Source organism: Euprymna scolopes, chromosome 42, assembly GCF_053919585.1.
Source record: "Euprymna scolopes isolate OS-2025 chromosome 42, ASM5391958v1, whole genome shotgun sequence".
Taxonomy (NCBI): Eukaryota; Metazoa; Mollusca; class Cephalopoda; order Sepiida; family Sepiolidae; genus Euprymna; species Euprymna scolopes.
This window is the reverse complement of record NC_136523.1, coordinates 39,352,531-39,368,936: the sequence shown is the minus strand read 5'-3', so window position 1 is coordinate 39,368,936 and position 16,406 is coordinate 39,352,531. Positions and strand designations below refer to the sequence as shown.

Below are 16,406 nucleotides of genomic sequence, written 5' to 3'. Positions count from 1 at the left end.
TAGTTTTAAAAAACAACAACAACTTGATTTTTCGGCCATTTTTGGCGGTGCCTAATATACATATATATATATATATATATATATATATATATATATACATACATACACACACACACACACACACACACACACACACACACACACAAGGACCCAAGTTCGCCCAACTGGGCCAACTAGGGTCCTTGTACGGGAAAAATATCCTGTAAATAAAACGTTGTTTAGTAAATCGTTATTTTATTTATTTATTTTATTTATTTTTTTTTTTTTTGCATTTCCATACACCAAACATGGATATAAATATCCCTAAAACATCCGCTGAGTCATAAGCTTCATTTCGGTACCAAACTTGCCTGGGTGGGTTGCCTGTAGGTTGAGATAAACAACGTCTCACACACACAGTAGAAAAATTTATTATATATATGTGTGTGTGTGTGTATGAGTGTGCGCGCGCGCGTGTGGGGGGATGTCATAATCACGTTGACACACCGGTTCCCTCTAGATCACCAAGTTTTTACTTTATTAATAAACTTGCGAAGGGTGCCACCTGGTCATAAAATACGCTTAAATATATTTTAATTCATGCAAATTTTGTATTTATTGTTACAGAGCCAATTCTCTATTGAATATTATATTGTACCTAGTATACAGACGGATTTCAAAAAGATTAAGGAAAAAGAATGACTTCGGTGCCATCGGCTAGAAGCGAAACCAAAACATTTAGCGCTCCAGCCACATTCTCTACTATTTGAACTATTGACAGATACATAAGAAAGATTTAAAAGCAAACCACTTCAAGCTATGAATTAATTTGCGCATGCGCAAAAGTAATAGAACTATGTAGCAGGACTCTACATTGCGAGTGAAACAGTCGCATTTACAAGTGACAACCAGAAATAATGACACGCTTATCTTTTGGCGATTGTGTTTCTTTCACCGACAATCTTTCAACGCTCACTACTGAGTGAAAAATAACTTCTTAACTTTGTTCGTTTTATTAAGATTAGTTGGTTGGTTGGTTTTGTTTTACGGCATATCAACCCTTTTCGGGTTATTTAATGCCGAATCCAAAGATTTTGAAGAAAAAATTTTTAATAGAATATATTTGTTGTTTTCAAGTCGGTTTCTATTCAACCCATAGTTGGAACCCTAACAGATACTACCACTCCGGGTCAGAGTGGACCTGGGAGCAATGGTAATTAAAGGGTGGCTCCACACTCCCCAAAGCCCGCAAGCTGGGGCCTCACCACTGGATATAGTTTAAGGTCATAACCAGGACCCCCATTGAGGGACTTTTACTCTCTGCAGGGAGGCAGTCGGTGTGTTCTAATGCCCCACCGACAGGGCCCGTTTTATTAAGAAAAACAAAGTTAAATTATTTAAACAATAAAAGTTTAATAGAACAATGTACTCTTTTTTTTTTTTAAACGCAGCCTGTTTAGAAAAATATCTGAATCAATTTGAATGTTTATACAGAACGATGATGTCATATTCCGAAAATCACGTTGGTTTGGCTAGTAACTTTTTTATTTGGCTAGTAAACGAAACTATTTGTCAAAGGTCAACTAAAGATAAATTTGTCCACAGAGCCTTGTGTAGGCAAGTTGAAATGAACATTTTGCCATTTCGTCTTGCGGACATTTTACTCTTTATAAACCATCCCTGGTGTATGATTACTATTTCCTGTTAATTTCAGTGTCATGTGATCAGTAGTTTAAGAGTTTATCGGTTAAATATTTTGGCATGCACATACATCGTTTGTTCTATTTAATCTATAGATTGAAAATAAAATGACTTATTTTACTGTTGTAAAAAGTTTCAAATCGTAATCAGGGTTTGAGTCTAGACAAATTGGTCAAAGGCATCCGGTTTGGGGGTTTTCTTGTTTTTTTTTTTGTTTTTTTTTGTTTTTTTTTCTGTCTTTTTTTGTTTTTTTGTTTTTTTCTTTTTCTGTCTTGTTTTGTTTTATTTTGGGGGGGTTTTCTGTGACATTTTTTCTTTTTTTATTTCTTGTTTTTTTTTCTGTGTCTTTTTCAAACATCCTCTTTCTTTTTTTTCTCTCTCTCTCTCTCTCTCTTGCCAACCCTTCAGCCTCTGCCTGCTCTACAAGTACTTTAATGGTGAATGTTCTGACGAACTACACACCCTTGTACCCCCTCGATATAAATTCCCTGACAAACCAGACAAGCAGCTATATCCCACCCTTACACAGTAGAGATCCGTAGGTGTAAGAAAGCCTTCTACTCTAATAGTTTCTTCCCCAGAACTGCTAGAATTTGGAACTCCCTTCCAGGATTCTGCTTTCCCAACTGTACTGACATGCTGAAGTTCAAGTGTAATGTGAACATACATCTTGCTACCCACCTCCCTTCATAATATCCCTGCAACTTATGTCCCAGATAGTAGTCCCCTACTTCAAAGTGGCACTGTGCCTTGTTTAGGGTGAAAATTGAATTTTAAAAAAATAAATAAATAAATAAAAACTTAATTTTTTCACCCCTTCCTCCCTACTGGTTTTCTTTATTTATTCGTTTTCTTTTCCAACTATTTTATTCCTTCATTCGTTCTCCCATCCCCCGCTTTTTTAAATTCTTTTCCCCCTTTTGCAAATAAATATAACTATATCTTTGTAACCTTTTTTAGTCGCGTGCAAGCGACTCTATAAGTCACTCCGTCGGTCCGTCTGTAACACTTGTGCTTGGCCTTTTTGGTTAAGATCAAAGGTATGTTGTTAATAGATGCTGTTCTTAGCTTTTTAAGCTTTTCTTGGCCTTTTGGCCAAGATGAAGGTGTAGTATCTGGTCCGGCAGATACTGCAAGCAAAGACCATATGTGGGGGCAATCCCACATATAAGACCTTGGTCAATGTAGGGGCAACCCTTCATACCAATTGTCATATCTAGCTCCCCTACTCCCCGGGGAGTTGGTTCCCATTTCCCCTTCACTCTTCACTTTAAAAATCGGCCTTGTGCCTAATTTGCTCGGTGGAGGAGCAAATAAATACAGCTTTTCTTGGCCTTTCGGCCAAGATCAAGGTGTAGTATCTGTTCCGGCAGATACTGCAAGCAAAGACCATATGTGGGGGCGACCCCACATATAAGACCTTGGTCAATGTAGGGGCAACCCTTCATACCAATTGTCACTATCCAGCTCCCCTACTCCCCGGGGAGTTGGTCCCCATTTCCCCTTCACTCCTCACTTTAAAAATTGGCCTTGTGCCTAATTTGCTCGGTGGGGGAGCAAATAAATACCTACCCTTTCTTGGCCCTTTGGCTAAGATCAAAGTGTAGTATCTGTTCTTACTACATGCACTTTTTACCTGGCATTTTTGCTGGGAGCAAAGTGTAGTATCTGTTCCGGCAGATGCTGCAAGCTATGACTAGCAAAGACCAGATGTGGGGGCAACCCCACATGTCTGACCTTTAACCAGCTCCCATTTCCCACCTCTCGGGAGCTGGTCCCCTTTTCCCCTTCCCCCTCCCTTCACTCCTCACATTAAAAATCGGCCTTGTGCCTAATTTGCTCGGTGGGGGAGCAAATAAATACCATCTGTTCTTACTACATGCTGTACTTATGTTTGTAACTTTGTGATATAAAGTGGGAGATCACTTTTCTATATTAATTTAATGGAAAATGATCACTCACTTTACAACCAGTCAGTCTGAAAGCCATTCAAGTCAGTCTCCAGATCATTCAAGTTGCTTTTGAAGGAGTCCAGTTATTTTTTTAAACATTCAAGTCATTCTTAAGATCATTCAATTAATCCTTAAATTCATTAAAGTCATTCTAAGTCATTTAATTTTTATTTATTTAAGTCATTTCAGCCCATTTTTCGGTCATTTTAGTTTATCTTTAAGAATTTCATATCAATCATACGTTCACGCATTCATTCATTACACGAGAGCCTGCGACTATCCGCCTTGTTTTTTGTAAGTCTGAAGCTAGCTTGACTAGCTCTCTTCGTTTGAGAAGGCCTGTAGAGAGTTGAAATAAATTTATATTAGGCAGAGTTTGCGTTGTGTTCTTTTTTTTGTTAACCCTTATGTATGCAGACGTTCTTGGTTTTGGGCCCAAGAAATTTTTAATTACCATTGTTATCTTTTTTGTATTTTCTTGTAAATAAAAAAATGTTTTAAAAATTGGGTTTAAGTAGGAACACCTCCCCCCTCCCCAAACACACATTAGAAAAAGGTAAACACAGTAAAAGATGCTGGCTAAGAGAAATCTTTTTTTTTAATTTTAACGGAGACGAGATAGACCAACCAACCTCACCAGACCCCTCCCCTCTTTTTTGAATTGGCCTTGCGCCTTAATTTTTTTTGTTCATTTTCCTTTTTGTATTTTTTCCATGCGAATAAAAAAATTTAAATATCTCAAAGTGTAGTATCTGTTTCTTCAGATGTTACACTTCAATTTCTTGTTCTCTCTCAGTGGAGGAGAAATCCTTCACGACTAAGACATTTTTTGCACTTCTGCAGGACAGTGACATATTAGCAACAGAGACGAGTTCTTGACCCCTGTTCTTCGAAAGAGAAATGATGTCTAGCGGCCATTATGTAAACCTCAAATATAAACAAGGTTTACGATAACACAAAAATATATAACAAAATAAATTACACAAAAATATGAAAATCAAAACATTTATTGAATAAAAAAATGTATCAAAATATAATTTTTTAAACTTTGACCCCAATTTCAATTCCTTAACATTTATTGTTTTGAGCTCAAATCAAGTTAAATGTTTGATCATATGTCAAAGTAACCTACATTTAAAACTTCCAAGTTTTTAAACCCAAAATTGGCAGAAGAGTTTGGTAGAGTCTGCAAAGGCCAACTTTTTCAACTTTGACCTCTTGAAGCCAAATTTTCGCTCAAAAACTGATTTAAAATCTTGCTGCATGTCTGAATACCCTTTATGTAAAATTTTAAATGTTTAGACCTAAAATTGGCTGAATAATTTTCTAGAAACTGCAAACGTTAAATCTTTTAAACTTTGGTAGCCAAATTTTTGGCCAAAAACCAATTAAAAAGCTTGCCCTATGTCCGAATACACTTTATGCAAAATTTCAAATGTTTAGACCAAACATTGGCTGAGGTCACATTTTTTTATTAACTTTGACCCCAATTTTGACCTCTTAAAATTTATTGTTTTGAGCTCAAATCAAGTTAAAAAGTTTGATCCATGTCCAAGGAACCTACATCTAAAATTACAAGTGTCTAAACCCAAAATTAGCAGAGGAGTTTGATAGAGTTTTCAAAGGTCAAATCGTTGAACTTTGCCTCCTTGACAGCCAAATTTTCTGACCGAAACCCGATTAAAAAGATTTTCCCAAATCTCAATACACCTTATGTGAAATCTCGAGTCTGTAGACTGAAAATTGACAGAGTAGTTTGGTAGGGAAATGTACACACACACAAACACACACACACTTCTTTACTTTTATTTATTTATTTCCAATCCTGCCAGAGTGTTTTTACCTTCACATGTGAGTCACACATTGTCTGTTATCACCATGATGCAGACCACAACTGATAAGGAAGAGAGAGAGAGAGAGAGAGAGAGAGAGAGAGAGAGAGAGAAAGAGAGGAAGAAGAAGAAGAAGAAGAAGAAGAGAGGGAAGATTAGAGAAGAGGGGGGGGCGATAGAAAGAAACACGTTCACAAAGTTTAAGGCTTCAGAAAAATAATGAGTCTGGTTGAGTACAGTCGAATGAAAGCAAAATAACTTCACACATACAAGATGGATGTTGATGCCAAAATGTACTTCAGAAAAGCAATTGTATACACACACACACACATATTGTACGCATACACACACATATATAGTACATACACACATATATATTGTACGCATACGCACACATATATTGTACACATACAAACATATTGTATACAGACACACGCACGCATATATAGTACATATATACATACATATGCACATATTGTATGCATACACACACATATTGTGTACACACACACACAAATATATTGAACACGCACATATTGTACATACACATTGTACACACACACACACACATTTTACACACACAAACTGACACACACATTTTACACACACATATTTTACACACAATCCTGAAACTATATATGGCAATTAAGCTACACATAATTTTCCGCCTTTCATTCGTAAAACTTGGCCATTTTAGTCTGACGACTTTTATACGAAATGTGAAAAATGTTGTGGAGCCGACTTAGAATAAAAATTGAAAATCTTTGTGATCGGTTTTCGGCCAAAAATTTGGCTGTTAAAAGGTCAAAGTTCAACGATTTGACCTTTGAGAACTCTACCAAACTCTTCCGACAATTTTAGGTCTAAACACTTGAAATTTTAGATAGAGGTTCCTTGGACATGGATCTAACTTAATAACTTGATTTGAGCCCAAAACAATAAATGTTAAGGGGTCAAAGTTAAAAAATTTACCGCTTTTTTTTTTTTTATTTATTTATTTATTTTCTTGCTCAACATACACCTCCAAACACCCGGGCAACACCGGGTTGAAATGCTAGTAAATAAATAAAGCAAAAAGTTAAAGAAACGTTTATCAAGCAGCAGCAGCAGCAAAAAAAATAATAAATAAATAAATAAATCTATGCAAAAAAGAGAATTACTTCCCTTTGTTTCAAGAGGTTTTAGTTTGTCCATCTAGGAATCTTAGAAGACGTCACACACGCTTGATGACACACACACACGGATGCTTAGTTACTGGGTCGGTACAACTCCAGTTGCCAGGAAACCGGGATAAAAACGAACCTAATTTAGGAAGTCAGTCCGAGGAGGAGCTTTCTAATATTGAGCATTAAAGAGGATTAGGCAGCAATTAAAAACAAAAAATACAAATAATAATAATAATAATAATAATAATAATAATAATAATAATAATAATAATAATAATAATAATAATAATAATAATAATAATAATATTCACTAGCACAGCTACTCGGCATTCATAGGATATCTTTATTTATGGTGATGATGATGATGATTCCATTCAGTCTCAAAAGACAAAGGATACCCCCTGTTGGGGCAGATGAGCATGTAATTGTGTGGAAATCTCTAACCACCCTGAAAAATCATTGCTTGAGTCCAGTGGCAAGGAAAGGTACAGGACTGCAGGACGACTGGAAACAATGTCGAGATAAGCGGAGAGCACATACAGCACCTAGATGTCCCAAATGGTCACCCATCTGGTACTAACCAGGCTCAACGTTGCTTAACTTAGGTGATCTGGTGAGAACCAGTGTGTCAACGTGATTATACCGTATATTTATTTATTTTATTATTATTCTATTTATATGAAGTTAAATATGTGTATATCTATATATCTATAAAAGTGAAAATGTGTGTGTGTGTGTGTGTGTGTGTGTGTGTGTATGTATGAAGACACTTCTCAACCTATATACTCAACGAATTTTTGATCTACAGACTTGAAATTTCTTATATATGTTATTCATTCAGACGTGTGGAAAAATTATTAATCAGTTTTTCATCCAGGAGAAAAGGCTACTTGGGGGTCAAAATTGAAAAATTGGTATGCGTGGGTCATAAGGTTTTTACCTGTTAGTCAACTGTTTCATGAATGCGTATGCGTGAATGGTTCACAGGACAAACTCTCTATATTAAGAATAAGTAGGTTTGAAAACACTTTTTAAAGATCGCATCAAGCTAGCCTAATGGTTATCGTACTTAACTTCCCCGTCTTTAAGTTGTAAAATTAATGCAACTTTGTGTGTGCGAGTTCGTTCCTTATAGACTCCAAAACGGCTAAACAAATTTTCTTTAAAATTTACGCAACTTTAGTGTATAAGTCTGGGAGTGATCTTAGTTAAGTTTTGTCTCAGAATATGCCCGATAATTACCGATAATCGAAACCGTTATTTTAATTTATCTATCATCAGTAAAGCCATTTTTTTTTTTCCATGTCGTCGCTTAGCAACAATGATAGAACAACGGGCCGTGAAATTTCTACTGTGGGTAATTTGTTAGCATTTTTTTGTTTGTTTGTTTTTTCTTTTTCATGACGTAGTCAGTAGATTAAAACCATGGCTACCGTAATATGACGATGTCACGTTAAAACCCCCTGCACGTAAATTTCTTGATGTTTTTTTTATTAACTGGAAAGAAGCTTATAGGAAATAATTTTTTAAAAGAAACAGTAGGTTCTCTAGAGTGCAATATAGAATAACATATTTTGGATTAAGTTACTGCATGGAGGCATGTGAAGCTACCCCCCCCCCCGGGCGATTTCACCGATTTCAGTGACAATAAAAATATAGGAGTCCGAAATATTCGGTGATCATCATTCAATCCCAGGCAACGTTGGGTCTACCTGCTAGTATATATATAAAATATTATTTTATGGAGCAATTCTGGTTTCTGATTGGTTACTTATGTGATTATATATATATATATATATATATATATATATATATATATATATATATACAGGGCTTTACATTGCGAGTGAAACAGTCGCATTTGCAAGTGATTTTTCAAAATGGCGACTAGAAATAATGAAACGCTTATCTTTTGAATATTGGGTTTCTTTCACTGACAATCTTTCAAAGCTCACCACTGAGTGAAAAATATCTTTTCAACTTTTTTTTTTTTAATAAAACGAACAAAGTTAGATTATTTAAACAATAAAGGTTTAATAGAACAATATACGTTTTTTTTTTTTTTTTAGGAAGGATATTCAAAAAAAAAAAAAAAACATCTGAAGAAATTAGAATTCAAATATCAGCATAAAATTTGTTGTATATTTAGAATTATACTTATCAAAAAAAAAATAAAAAATACACACACAGAAAACTCTTTATTATGTACATACTCGTCACAGAACGAAGATGTCATATTCTAAAAATCATATGGGTTTGGCTAGTAACTTTTCTATTTGGCTAGTAAGCGAAAATATTTAGTGGCCCTGTCGGTGGGGCATTAGAATACGCCGACTGCCCCCCTGCAGAGGGTAAAAGTCCCTTAATGGGGGTCTTGGATATGACCTTAAACTATATCCAGTGGTGAGGCCCCAGCTTGTGGGCTTTGGGGAGTGTGGAGCCACCCTTTAATTACCATTGCTCCCAGGTCTACTCTGACCCGGAGTGGTAGTACCTGTTAGGGTCCCAACTATAGGTTAAATAGAAACTGACGTGAAAAAAACAAATATATTCTATTAAAAAAATTTTTCTTCAAAATCTTTGGATTCGGCATTAAATAACCCGAAAAGGGTTGATATGCCGTAAAACAAAAACAAACAAACATACAAACAAACAAAATATTTAGTTGTGAAAGGTTAACTAAAGATAAATTTGTCCACAGAGCCCTGATTATATATATATATATATATATATATATATTGATGCCTCCGATCAGTCTCGAAAGACAAAGGATACCCCCTGTAGGGGTAGCTGCGCGTGTAATTATGAGGCAAGGGTTGCACTCTAACCATACCTCTTCTGAATCGGCATTGGTTGGCTCCAGTGGAAAGGAGAAGTCCAGGACGTCTGGAAACAATGCCAAGTGGAGAACACATACAGCACCTGGATGTCCCAAATGGTCGCTCATTTAGTACTGACCAGGTTAAACGTTGCTTAACTGCAGTTATCCTGCAGGAACCGGTGCGTCAACGTGACTATGCCGTATCCACATACACACACACACATACATAGGATTACTTCATTTAATCACATAAATTGATATACGAAAGTATAAATTTATGTGTAAACTTTAAGTATTTACTTCAACAGTGCTCAATACGTAGGTAGAACTAGGTAGTAAGTTATAAAATATATATGGCAATTAAGCTACACAGAATATTCTGCGTTTCATCCAAGCTAGGATTCATCAGGATTATGAATAAGCCTGATGAAATGCGGAATATTCTGTGTAGCTTAATTGCCATATATATTTTATAACTTACTATATATATTATAACTTACTATATATATATATATATATATATATATATATGTGTGTGTGTGTGTGTGTGTGACACAAGGCTAGATTTGTCTAAATTCGACGTTATTTCACGCGATTAATGGTAGCCGAATGGATTGGGTCTCCGCTAATCGAGCCAGAGATGTCTCGTGTTGTGGGGTTCAAATCGTTCGACTGGTATTAATCGTGACACCCTGCACTGAAGATTCTCGAAAGGATGAAACACTAGTGCCTGTAGGTATTTAATTATTATAGTAAAAAATAATTATATATATATATATATATATATATATATATATATATATATATATATATTGCACCAGTTAATGTAATCAGCTTTATCAATAAATGTGAATGGTTCTACACAAGTCATTACCATTTTAAACAACTCATTGTGTTGGTAGTCTAGAAATTGGCTCATTCTGCTTTCCGCGGCGGGAGGGGAGGGGGATTAGTAGGCAAACCAATATTTCAATCTGAAGATATGTTATCGAGCCCATCTTTTTAGAACACTAATCGTAATTGCACCTGCTCAGTCTGTCACTTGTGAGTCATGCTGGTTGGTTTGTGGGAGCAGCGCTGGCCTTGTGTCACACATGCGGTACAGACATTGAAAGCAGTGGATGACAGGATAGATTCATGGTCCTTATGTGTCAAACACTCCCAGAGAGTCCATCATACAATATAGTGGCCTGGCAAGGCCACAGGGTAGACAACTGAAGCAGCAAAACTAAAGCTGGTCCGCCAGGACACTATATATACAAGTGTAGGCAAATTTGGGCATATTTTATTGGTTTGAAAATATAGGTTCTTTTTTTACGAATTAAGATAAAATTTTAACCATTGGATAATATTATAATCTTCAAAACGCTTGCAAATTTTCATGTAGTTTCGTCACATAAAATCAAAGATATGAGCATTTCAATATTCAATTTGGTTACAAGTATAGATATGTCCATATATATATAAAGATATAACCACCTTTTTGAGTAATTTTATAAGTGTAAAATCTCAGCAACTATCGGTCAGAATTTAACAAATGAAGGCTCATTGGAAAGATAATGACTTGAATTGTGTAGTGGGCTATGTGACATTTTCCCTTAATTTCGCACATAAAGGGGATCATCCATCATCCAGAACTTATTTTTGGCAATTTTTTACAGCCATAAAATGTTTCAATCAGTCATTTATTTTCTTAGTTTTGCTTATTAATTACAAAATATCTGATATGGTCTTTTGGTCAAGATCAAAGTGTAGTATCTGTTCCGGCAGATACTGCAAGCTATGACTAGCAAAGACCAGATGTGGGGGCAACCCCACATGCCTGACCTTTAACCAGCTCCCATTTCCCACCTCTCGGGAGCTGGTCCCCTTTTTCCCTTCCCCCTCCCTTCACTCCTCACATTAAAAATCGGCCTTGTGCCTAATTTGCTCGGTGGGGGAGCAAATAAATACCATCTGTTCCGGCAGATACTGCAAGCTATGACTAGCTATGACTAGCAAAGACCAGATGTGGGGGCAACCCCACATGCCTGACCTTTAACCAGCTCCCATTTCCCACCTCTCGGGAGCTGGTCCCCTTTTCCCCTTCCCCCTCCCTTCACTCCTCACATTAAAAATTGGCCTTGTGCCTAATTTGCTCGGTGGGGGAGCAAATAAATACCATCTGTTCCGGCAGATACTGCAAGCTATGACTAGCAAAGACCAGATGTGGGGGCAACCCCACATGCCTGACCTTTAACCAGCTCCCATTTCCCACCTCTCGGGAGCTGGTCCCCTTTTTCCCTTCCCCCTCCCTTCACTCCTCACATTAAAAATTGGCCTTGTGCCTAATTTGCTCGGTGGGGGAGCAAATAAATACCATCTGTTCCGGCAGATACTGCAAGCTATGACTAGCTATGACTAGCAAAGACCAGATGTGGGGGCAACCCCACATGCCTGACCTTTAACCAGCTCCCATTTCCCACCTCTCGGGAGCTGGTCCCCTTTTTCCCTTCCCCCTCCCTTCACTCCTCACATTAAAAATCGGCCTTGTGCCTAATTTGCTCGGTGGAGGAGCAAATAAATACCATCTGTTCTTCAGATGCTGCACTTCCATTTGTTGTTCTCTTTTGGTGGACGAGAAATCCTTCACGACTGAGACAATTTTTATTTTTGTACCTTTTCTCCGCATCAAAAAACGACCCTGGTGTCTAACTCTGTCCCGCGGGGAGGCATAGTAAATAGGTACAAAATATCTGATATTTCTCAAAAAAATCTGAACGAGAGAGAGAGAGAGAGAGAGAGAGAGAGGGGGGGGAGGAGGAGGGAGATCTGGTGAGAGAGAGAACTGGAAAGAGAGAGAACTGGAAAGAGAGAGAACTGGAAAGAGAGAGAACTGGAAAGAGAGAGAACTGGAAAGAGAGAGAGAGAGGGAGGAGGAGGGAGATCTGGTGAGAGAGAGAACTGGAAAGAAAGAGCGAGAGAGAGAGAGAGAGAGAGAGAGAGATAGGACATCATTAGCTATTGAGCTACCTACTTACGTTTCAATAGGTTGGCAATGACAAGATCACACTAACACTGCAGCTATATTTTATTTCTATCATAAATGTAAATAATTTCATAAGTAGCAGTTTTTATATTTATTAAATGACAAAAAAAAAAAAAACCGAGTTTGTTTCTATTTATTATTTTTGCCATCACTTTTATTTGTATGTCTGTTTTGTTAGGACCATTAAGACAGAAACAAGTCATGAAAACTTAAAAATTACAGGAAGTTGGGAGTGCCAAAGATGACCTTGCTCACTCTCCCTTATGATGGGAGTGGGAGGGAGCACTTGCTGTTTTTTGTTTTTTTTCTTTTTCTTTTAAACAAATGGAATGCCCTACTAGCATTTACGTATTGGACAAATTCTGGGTCACAGAAATTCATTTCCTTCTCTATTATCTATTGTTTTAGATTTTGTTTAAAGATAGATCAAAAAGCTATTGAGAAGAATTTTACTTATCTTCTCCCCAGTTAGACACAAGGCCACTTGTTATTTTGAGAAGCTAGAGCACTAGGATAAAAATACTCTGGTCAACAGAAAAAAATGCCTGAGCAGTCCCATAGGGATTCTTCCGTGGATCACCGCAGACGATTAGAAATAAAATAACTATTTCTTAAGAAAGGAGTTAGCGCCTAGAACTTAACAGAAATATACCTCAGCCCAACGGAAAAAAAAAAAAAAAAACAGATTGCCACGAACGTATCCTCGACTGGTTCACACACCTATTCAAGCTGTGCCAGAAGGAACGGAAATTTATATTTTTATAAAGGTACGCAGCGAATTAATCCTAGAAGATCCATCCTCTGAGGCCTTCCCTTTCCTCTTTGAAATGGGATAAGTTTATTACTTAATGCCTGAGGGAGCCCGACTGGAATGTTGAAGGGGTTACTCAGGCAATTTTTAAAAGGCCAGAGTGCTTCCACTTTAGGGTCATTGGCTGGACTCTCCCAAACTTCCAGCTTGTGTCACATCTTCCTGCAGTGAGAAGGCAGTAAATGCTGTGATTCACAAAATTCAGTTGGCGTCAGGCTGAAATCAGACACATTCAGGTTGAGGTTCTGATCTCAACAAACAGTCAGGCAGAAACTGAGTCATTTTGGTGGCTTTTTATCAGGTGTTCTGGGTAATCCTAGAAGGTCCATCCTCCCAAGCCTTCCCTCCCCTTTTTGACGTGGAGTAAGTGTAATACCACTGCCTGAGACGCCTTGATTGGAATATCAACAGGGCTACTCAGGCAATTTTTAAAAGGCCAAAGTATTCCTGCTTTAGGTGTGCTAGCTTGACTCTGCTTATCTTCCGACCTTGTGTCACATCTTTCTGTGGTAGAAAGGAAGTAAATGCTGCAACTAGTGCCATTCAGTTGGCATCAGGTTGAAATCATACATATGCAGACCAAGGTTCCGATCTTAACAATCAGTCCAGCAGAACTGGGTTATTTTAGTGGCCTTTTATTTGGTGGGATGAGGCATTCGTTCTAGGTAGTTCTAGGAGGTCAAGAATCTGATTATTTAGCTAGCTAAACGGTGCGTGTCCCTATCTTGGGTTGAGCATATTGGGAAGTGATATACAAATTACCATTAGCGTATGAAGCGATGCTCTTTGTGTAAACAAATTGAGCTTAGGTATTTGGACAATGTCAAAACATTGTTAATTCACTGTCTGCATAGCAGCAGCTGAATAGCGCAATGGTTAGAAGCTACGACTGTCATTTGGGCGGTCGGGTTTCGATCCTGGCTTGAGGTAGTTGCTTGTCTAGGTTCCAATCTTGGCAATCAGTCCAGCAGAAATTGGGCCATTTTGGTGGTTTTTTATCTTGTGGGCTGAGGCATTCGTTCTAGGTAGTCCCAGGAGGTCAATAATCTGGTTAGTTAGCTAGCTAAACTAAATGGTGTGTGTGTGTGTGTGTGTGTGTGTATATATATATATATATATATATATATATATATATATATATATATATATATATATATATATATAGATAGAGAGAGAGAGAGAGAGAGAGAGAGATTTTTTTTTTTAGGGAATTGGACCTGGAGTCTAAAGAGCAGAGTTTATTTTAATGTACTAGTAAATGTATTAATACTATTAAAAGAAAACAGTGCTCGTTGTAATGTAGATACTCAATAGGAATAGTTATCCTAGAGCTATTTTAATATTGAGTAAAACGATTCATAATTTTGAATTAAAAATCAGTCTCAAAAGGAAATCAATCAAAATCCACTAGATTGTACGATCGTTTCGGAAACGATGCCCATTTCATTCAACTTGACAATGCATGCGGGGGGGGGGGGGGGGGCGCAGTTAAAGACACCAAAAGAAAACTAGCATTTTAGTCTTGTGTAAGGCAGAACGACTAAAATGCTAGTTTTCTTTTGGTGTCTTTAACTGCGCCCCCCCCCCCCGCATACATTGTCAAGTTGAATGAAATGGGCATCGTTTCCGAAACGATCGTACAATCTAGTGGATTTTGATTGATTTCCTTTTGAGACTGATTTTTAATTCAAAATTATGAATCGTTTTACTCAATATATATATATATATAATACCCAGTAACACGAATTCCATGCATTTTAGCTTGACAATTCCTGATGGGGGGTGAAACGCAGAACCTGTGTAGCTAAATTGCCATAAATATATTTTTATAATTTACTGCATAGCTCTACTCACGTATTGTGCACTGCTAAAGTAAATATTGAAAATCGATACACAACATTTTTATGTGGCTACATGAAATAATTTGTGTTGAGATGCTTCCAATACCCCCCCCCTCGGGTTTCCGATACAATTTCTGATTCTTTTCTCTATTCCCTTTTCTAATACAATTACCAATTCCGATTCTAAAATTGCCTAAAACAAATAGTTTCGTTTGTTTGTTGTTTTTTTTGGGGGGGGGGGGGCGAAAAATCCAGATCTACTTTGAAAAACTTAATGTTTTCTTTTCATGCATTGTATCTTTTGATAAATTCATCATGACATTTTCATTTATATATTTTCGCTTGAAATTCAGTTTTATTAAACATAAATAAATTACGATAGAAAAATGCGAGCATGTAAAGTAATATGGTTAAGCTTAAACATGGAAAAGTAAAGGACTAGTTGTTAAAACTGGAAAAGAAAAGGACAAGATATTCTAGTAAAAAATATAAATTTATAACTTCAAATATTGCAGCATTAAGAATTGATTATATAGTGTTATAAATTGAATTTAACAAAAAATTCTTAATGCTGCAATATTTAAAATTATAAACTTATATTTTTTACTAGAATATCTTGTTCCTTTTATTTTCCAGTTTTGACAACTAGTCCTTTACTTTTCCATGTTTAAGCTTAACCATATTACTTTTCATGCTCGCATTTTTCTATTGTAATCCATGATTTTTCTAGGTTTCCAGTAAATTCACTTGTTCTTTGTTAATTTCAGCCTTATTTTTTTGCCCCCCCCCCCATAAACATAACACACACATATGTAATAACAATGTACGGCAATCGTCTGCTTTCAATAAAATCCCGTAATTATCTCCCTTTCATTCTTTCATTTTCTCTGTTTAACTTGCTACTTCTCTTTTAGCAAGAGCGGTGAATTGGTAGCAACAATAGTCACTGAAGCGACATGGTTGCTATGGAAACCAGTGATAAAAAACATCACTAATATCCTTACGTTTTTTCACAATTTTGAACACCAGAAAATTCATAACTTTTGTTTTAATCAACGAAAATTGAATTTTTTTTTTCACAATATAGCTGAGAAGGTGATCTATAAACTGTAATAATTTTTTAAAATTTGGTCGAAAAATGAGTGAGCGGTGAAGCTTTAGAACAGTTCTAAATGACTAAAACTGCCACTTAACCATATATTTAAACACTACCGTGTTTAAATATATGGTTAATAAATAAATACACGAGGAAGTAAAAGAATCGTTTTTAGAATT

The 16,406-nt window shown here is 36.6% G+C and overlaps 1 protein-coding gene and 2 pseudogenes across 1 annotated transcript in view; 1 reads left to right on the top strand and 2 right to left on the bottom strand.

Moving 5' to 3' along the window:
• Positions 1 to 16,406, bottom strand: part of LOC145267031 (uncharacterized) — a 440,938-nt gene that overhangs the window by 110,850 nt on the left and 313,682 nt on the right. The window lies entirely within an intron of this gene.
• On the top strand, positions 3,251 to 3,463 carry LOC145267261 (U2 spliceosomal RNA; annotated as a pseudogene).
• Positions 7,164 to 7,280, bottom strand: LOC145267398 (5S ribosomal RNA; annotated as a pseudogene).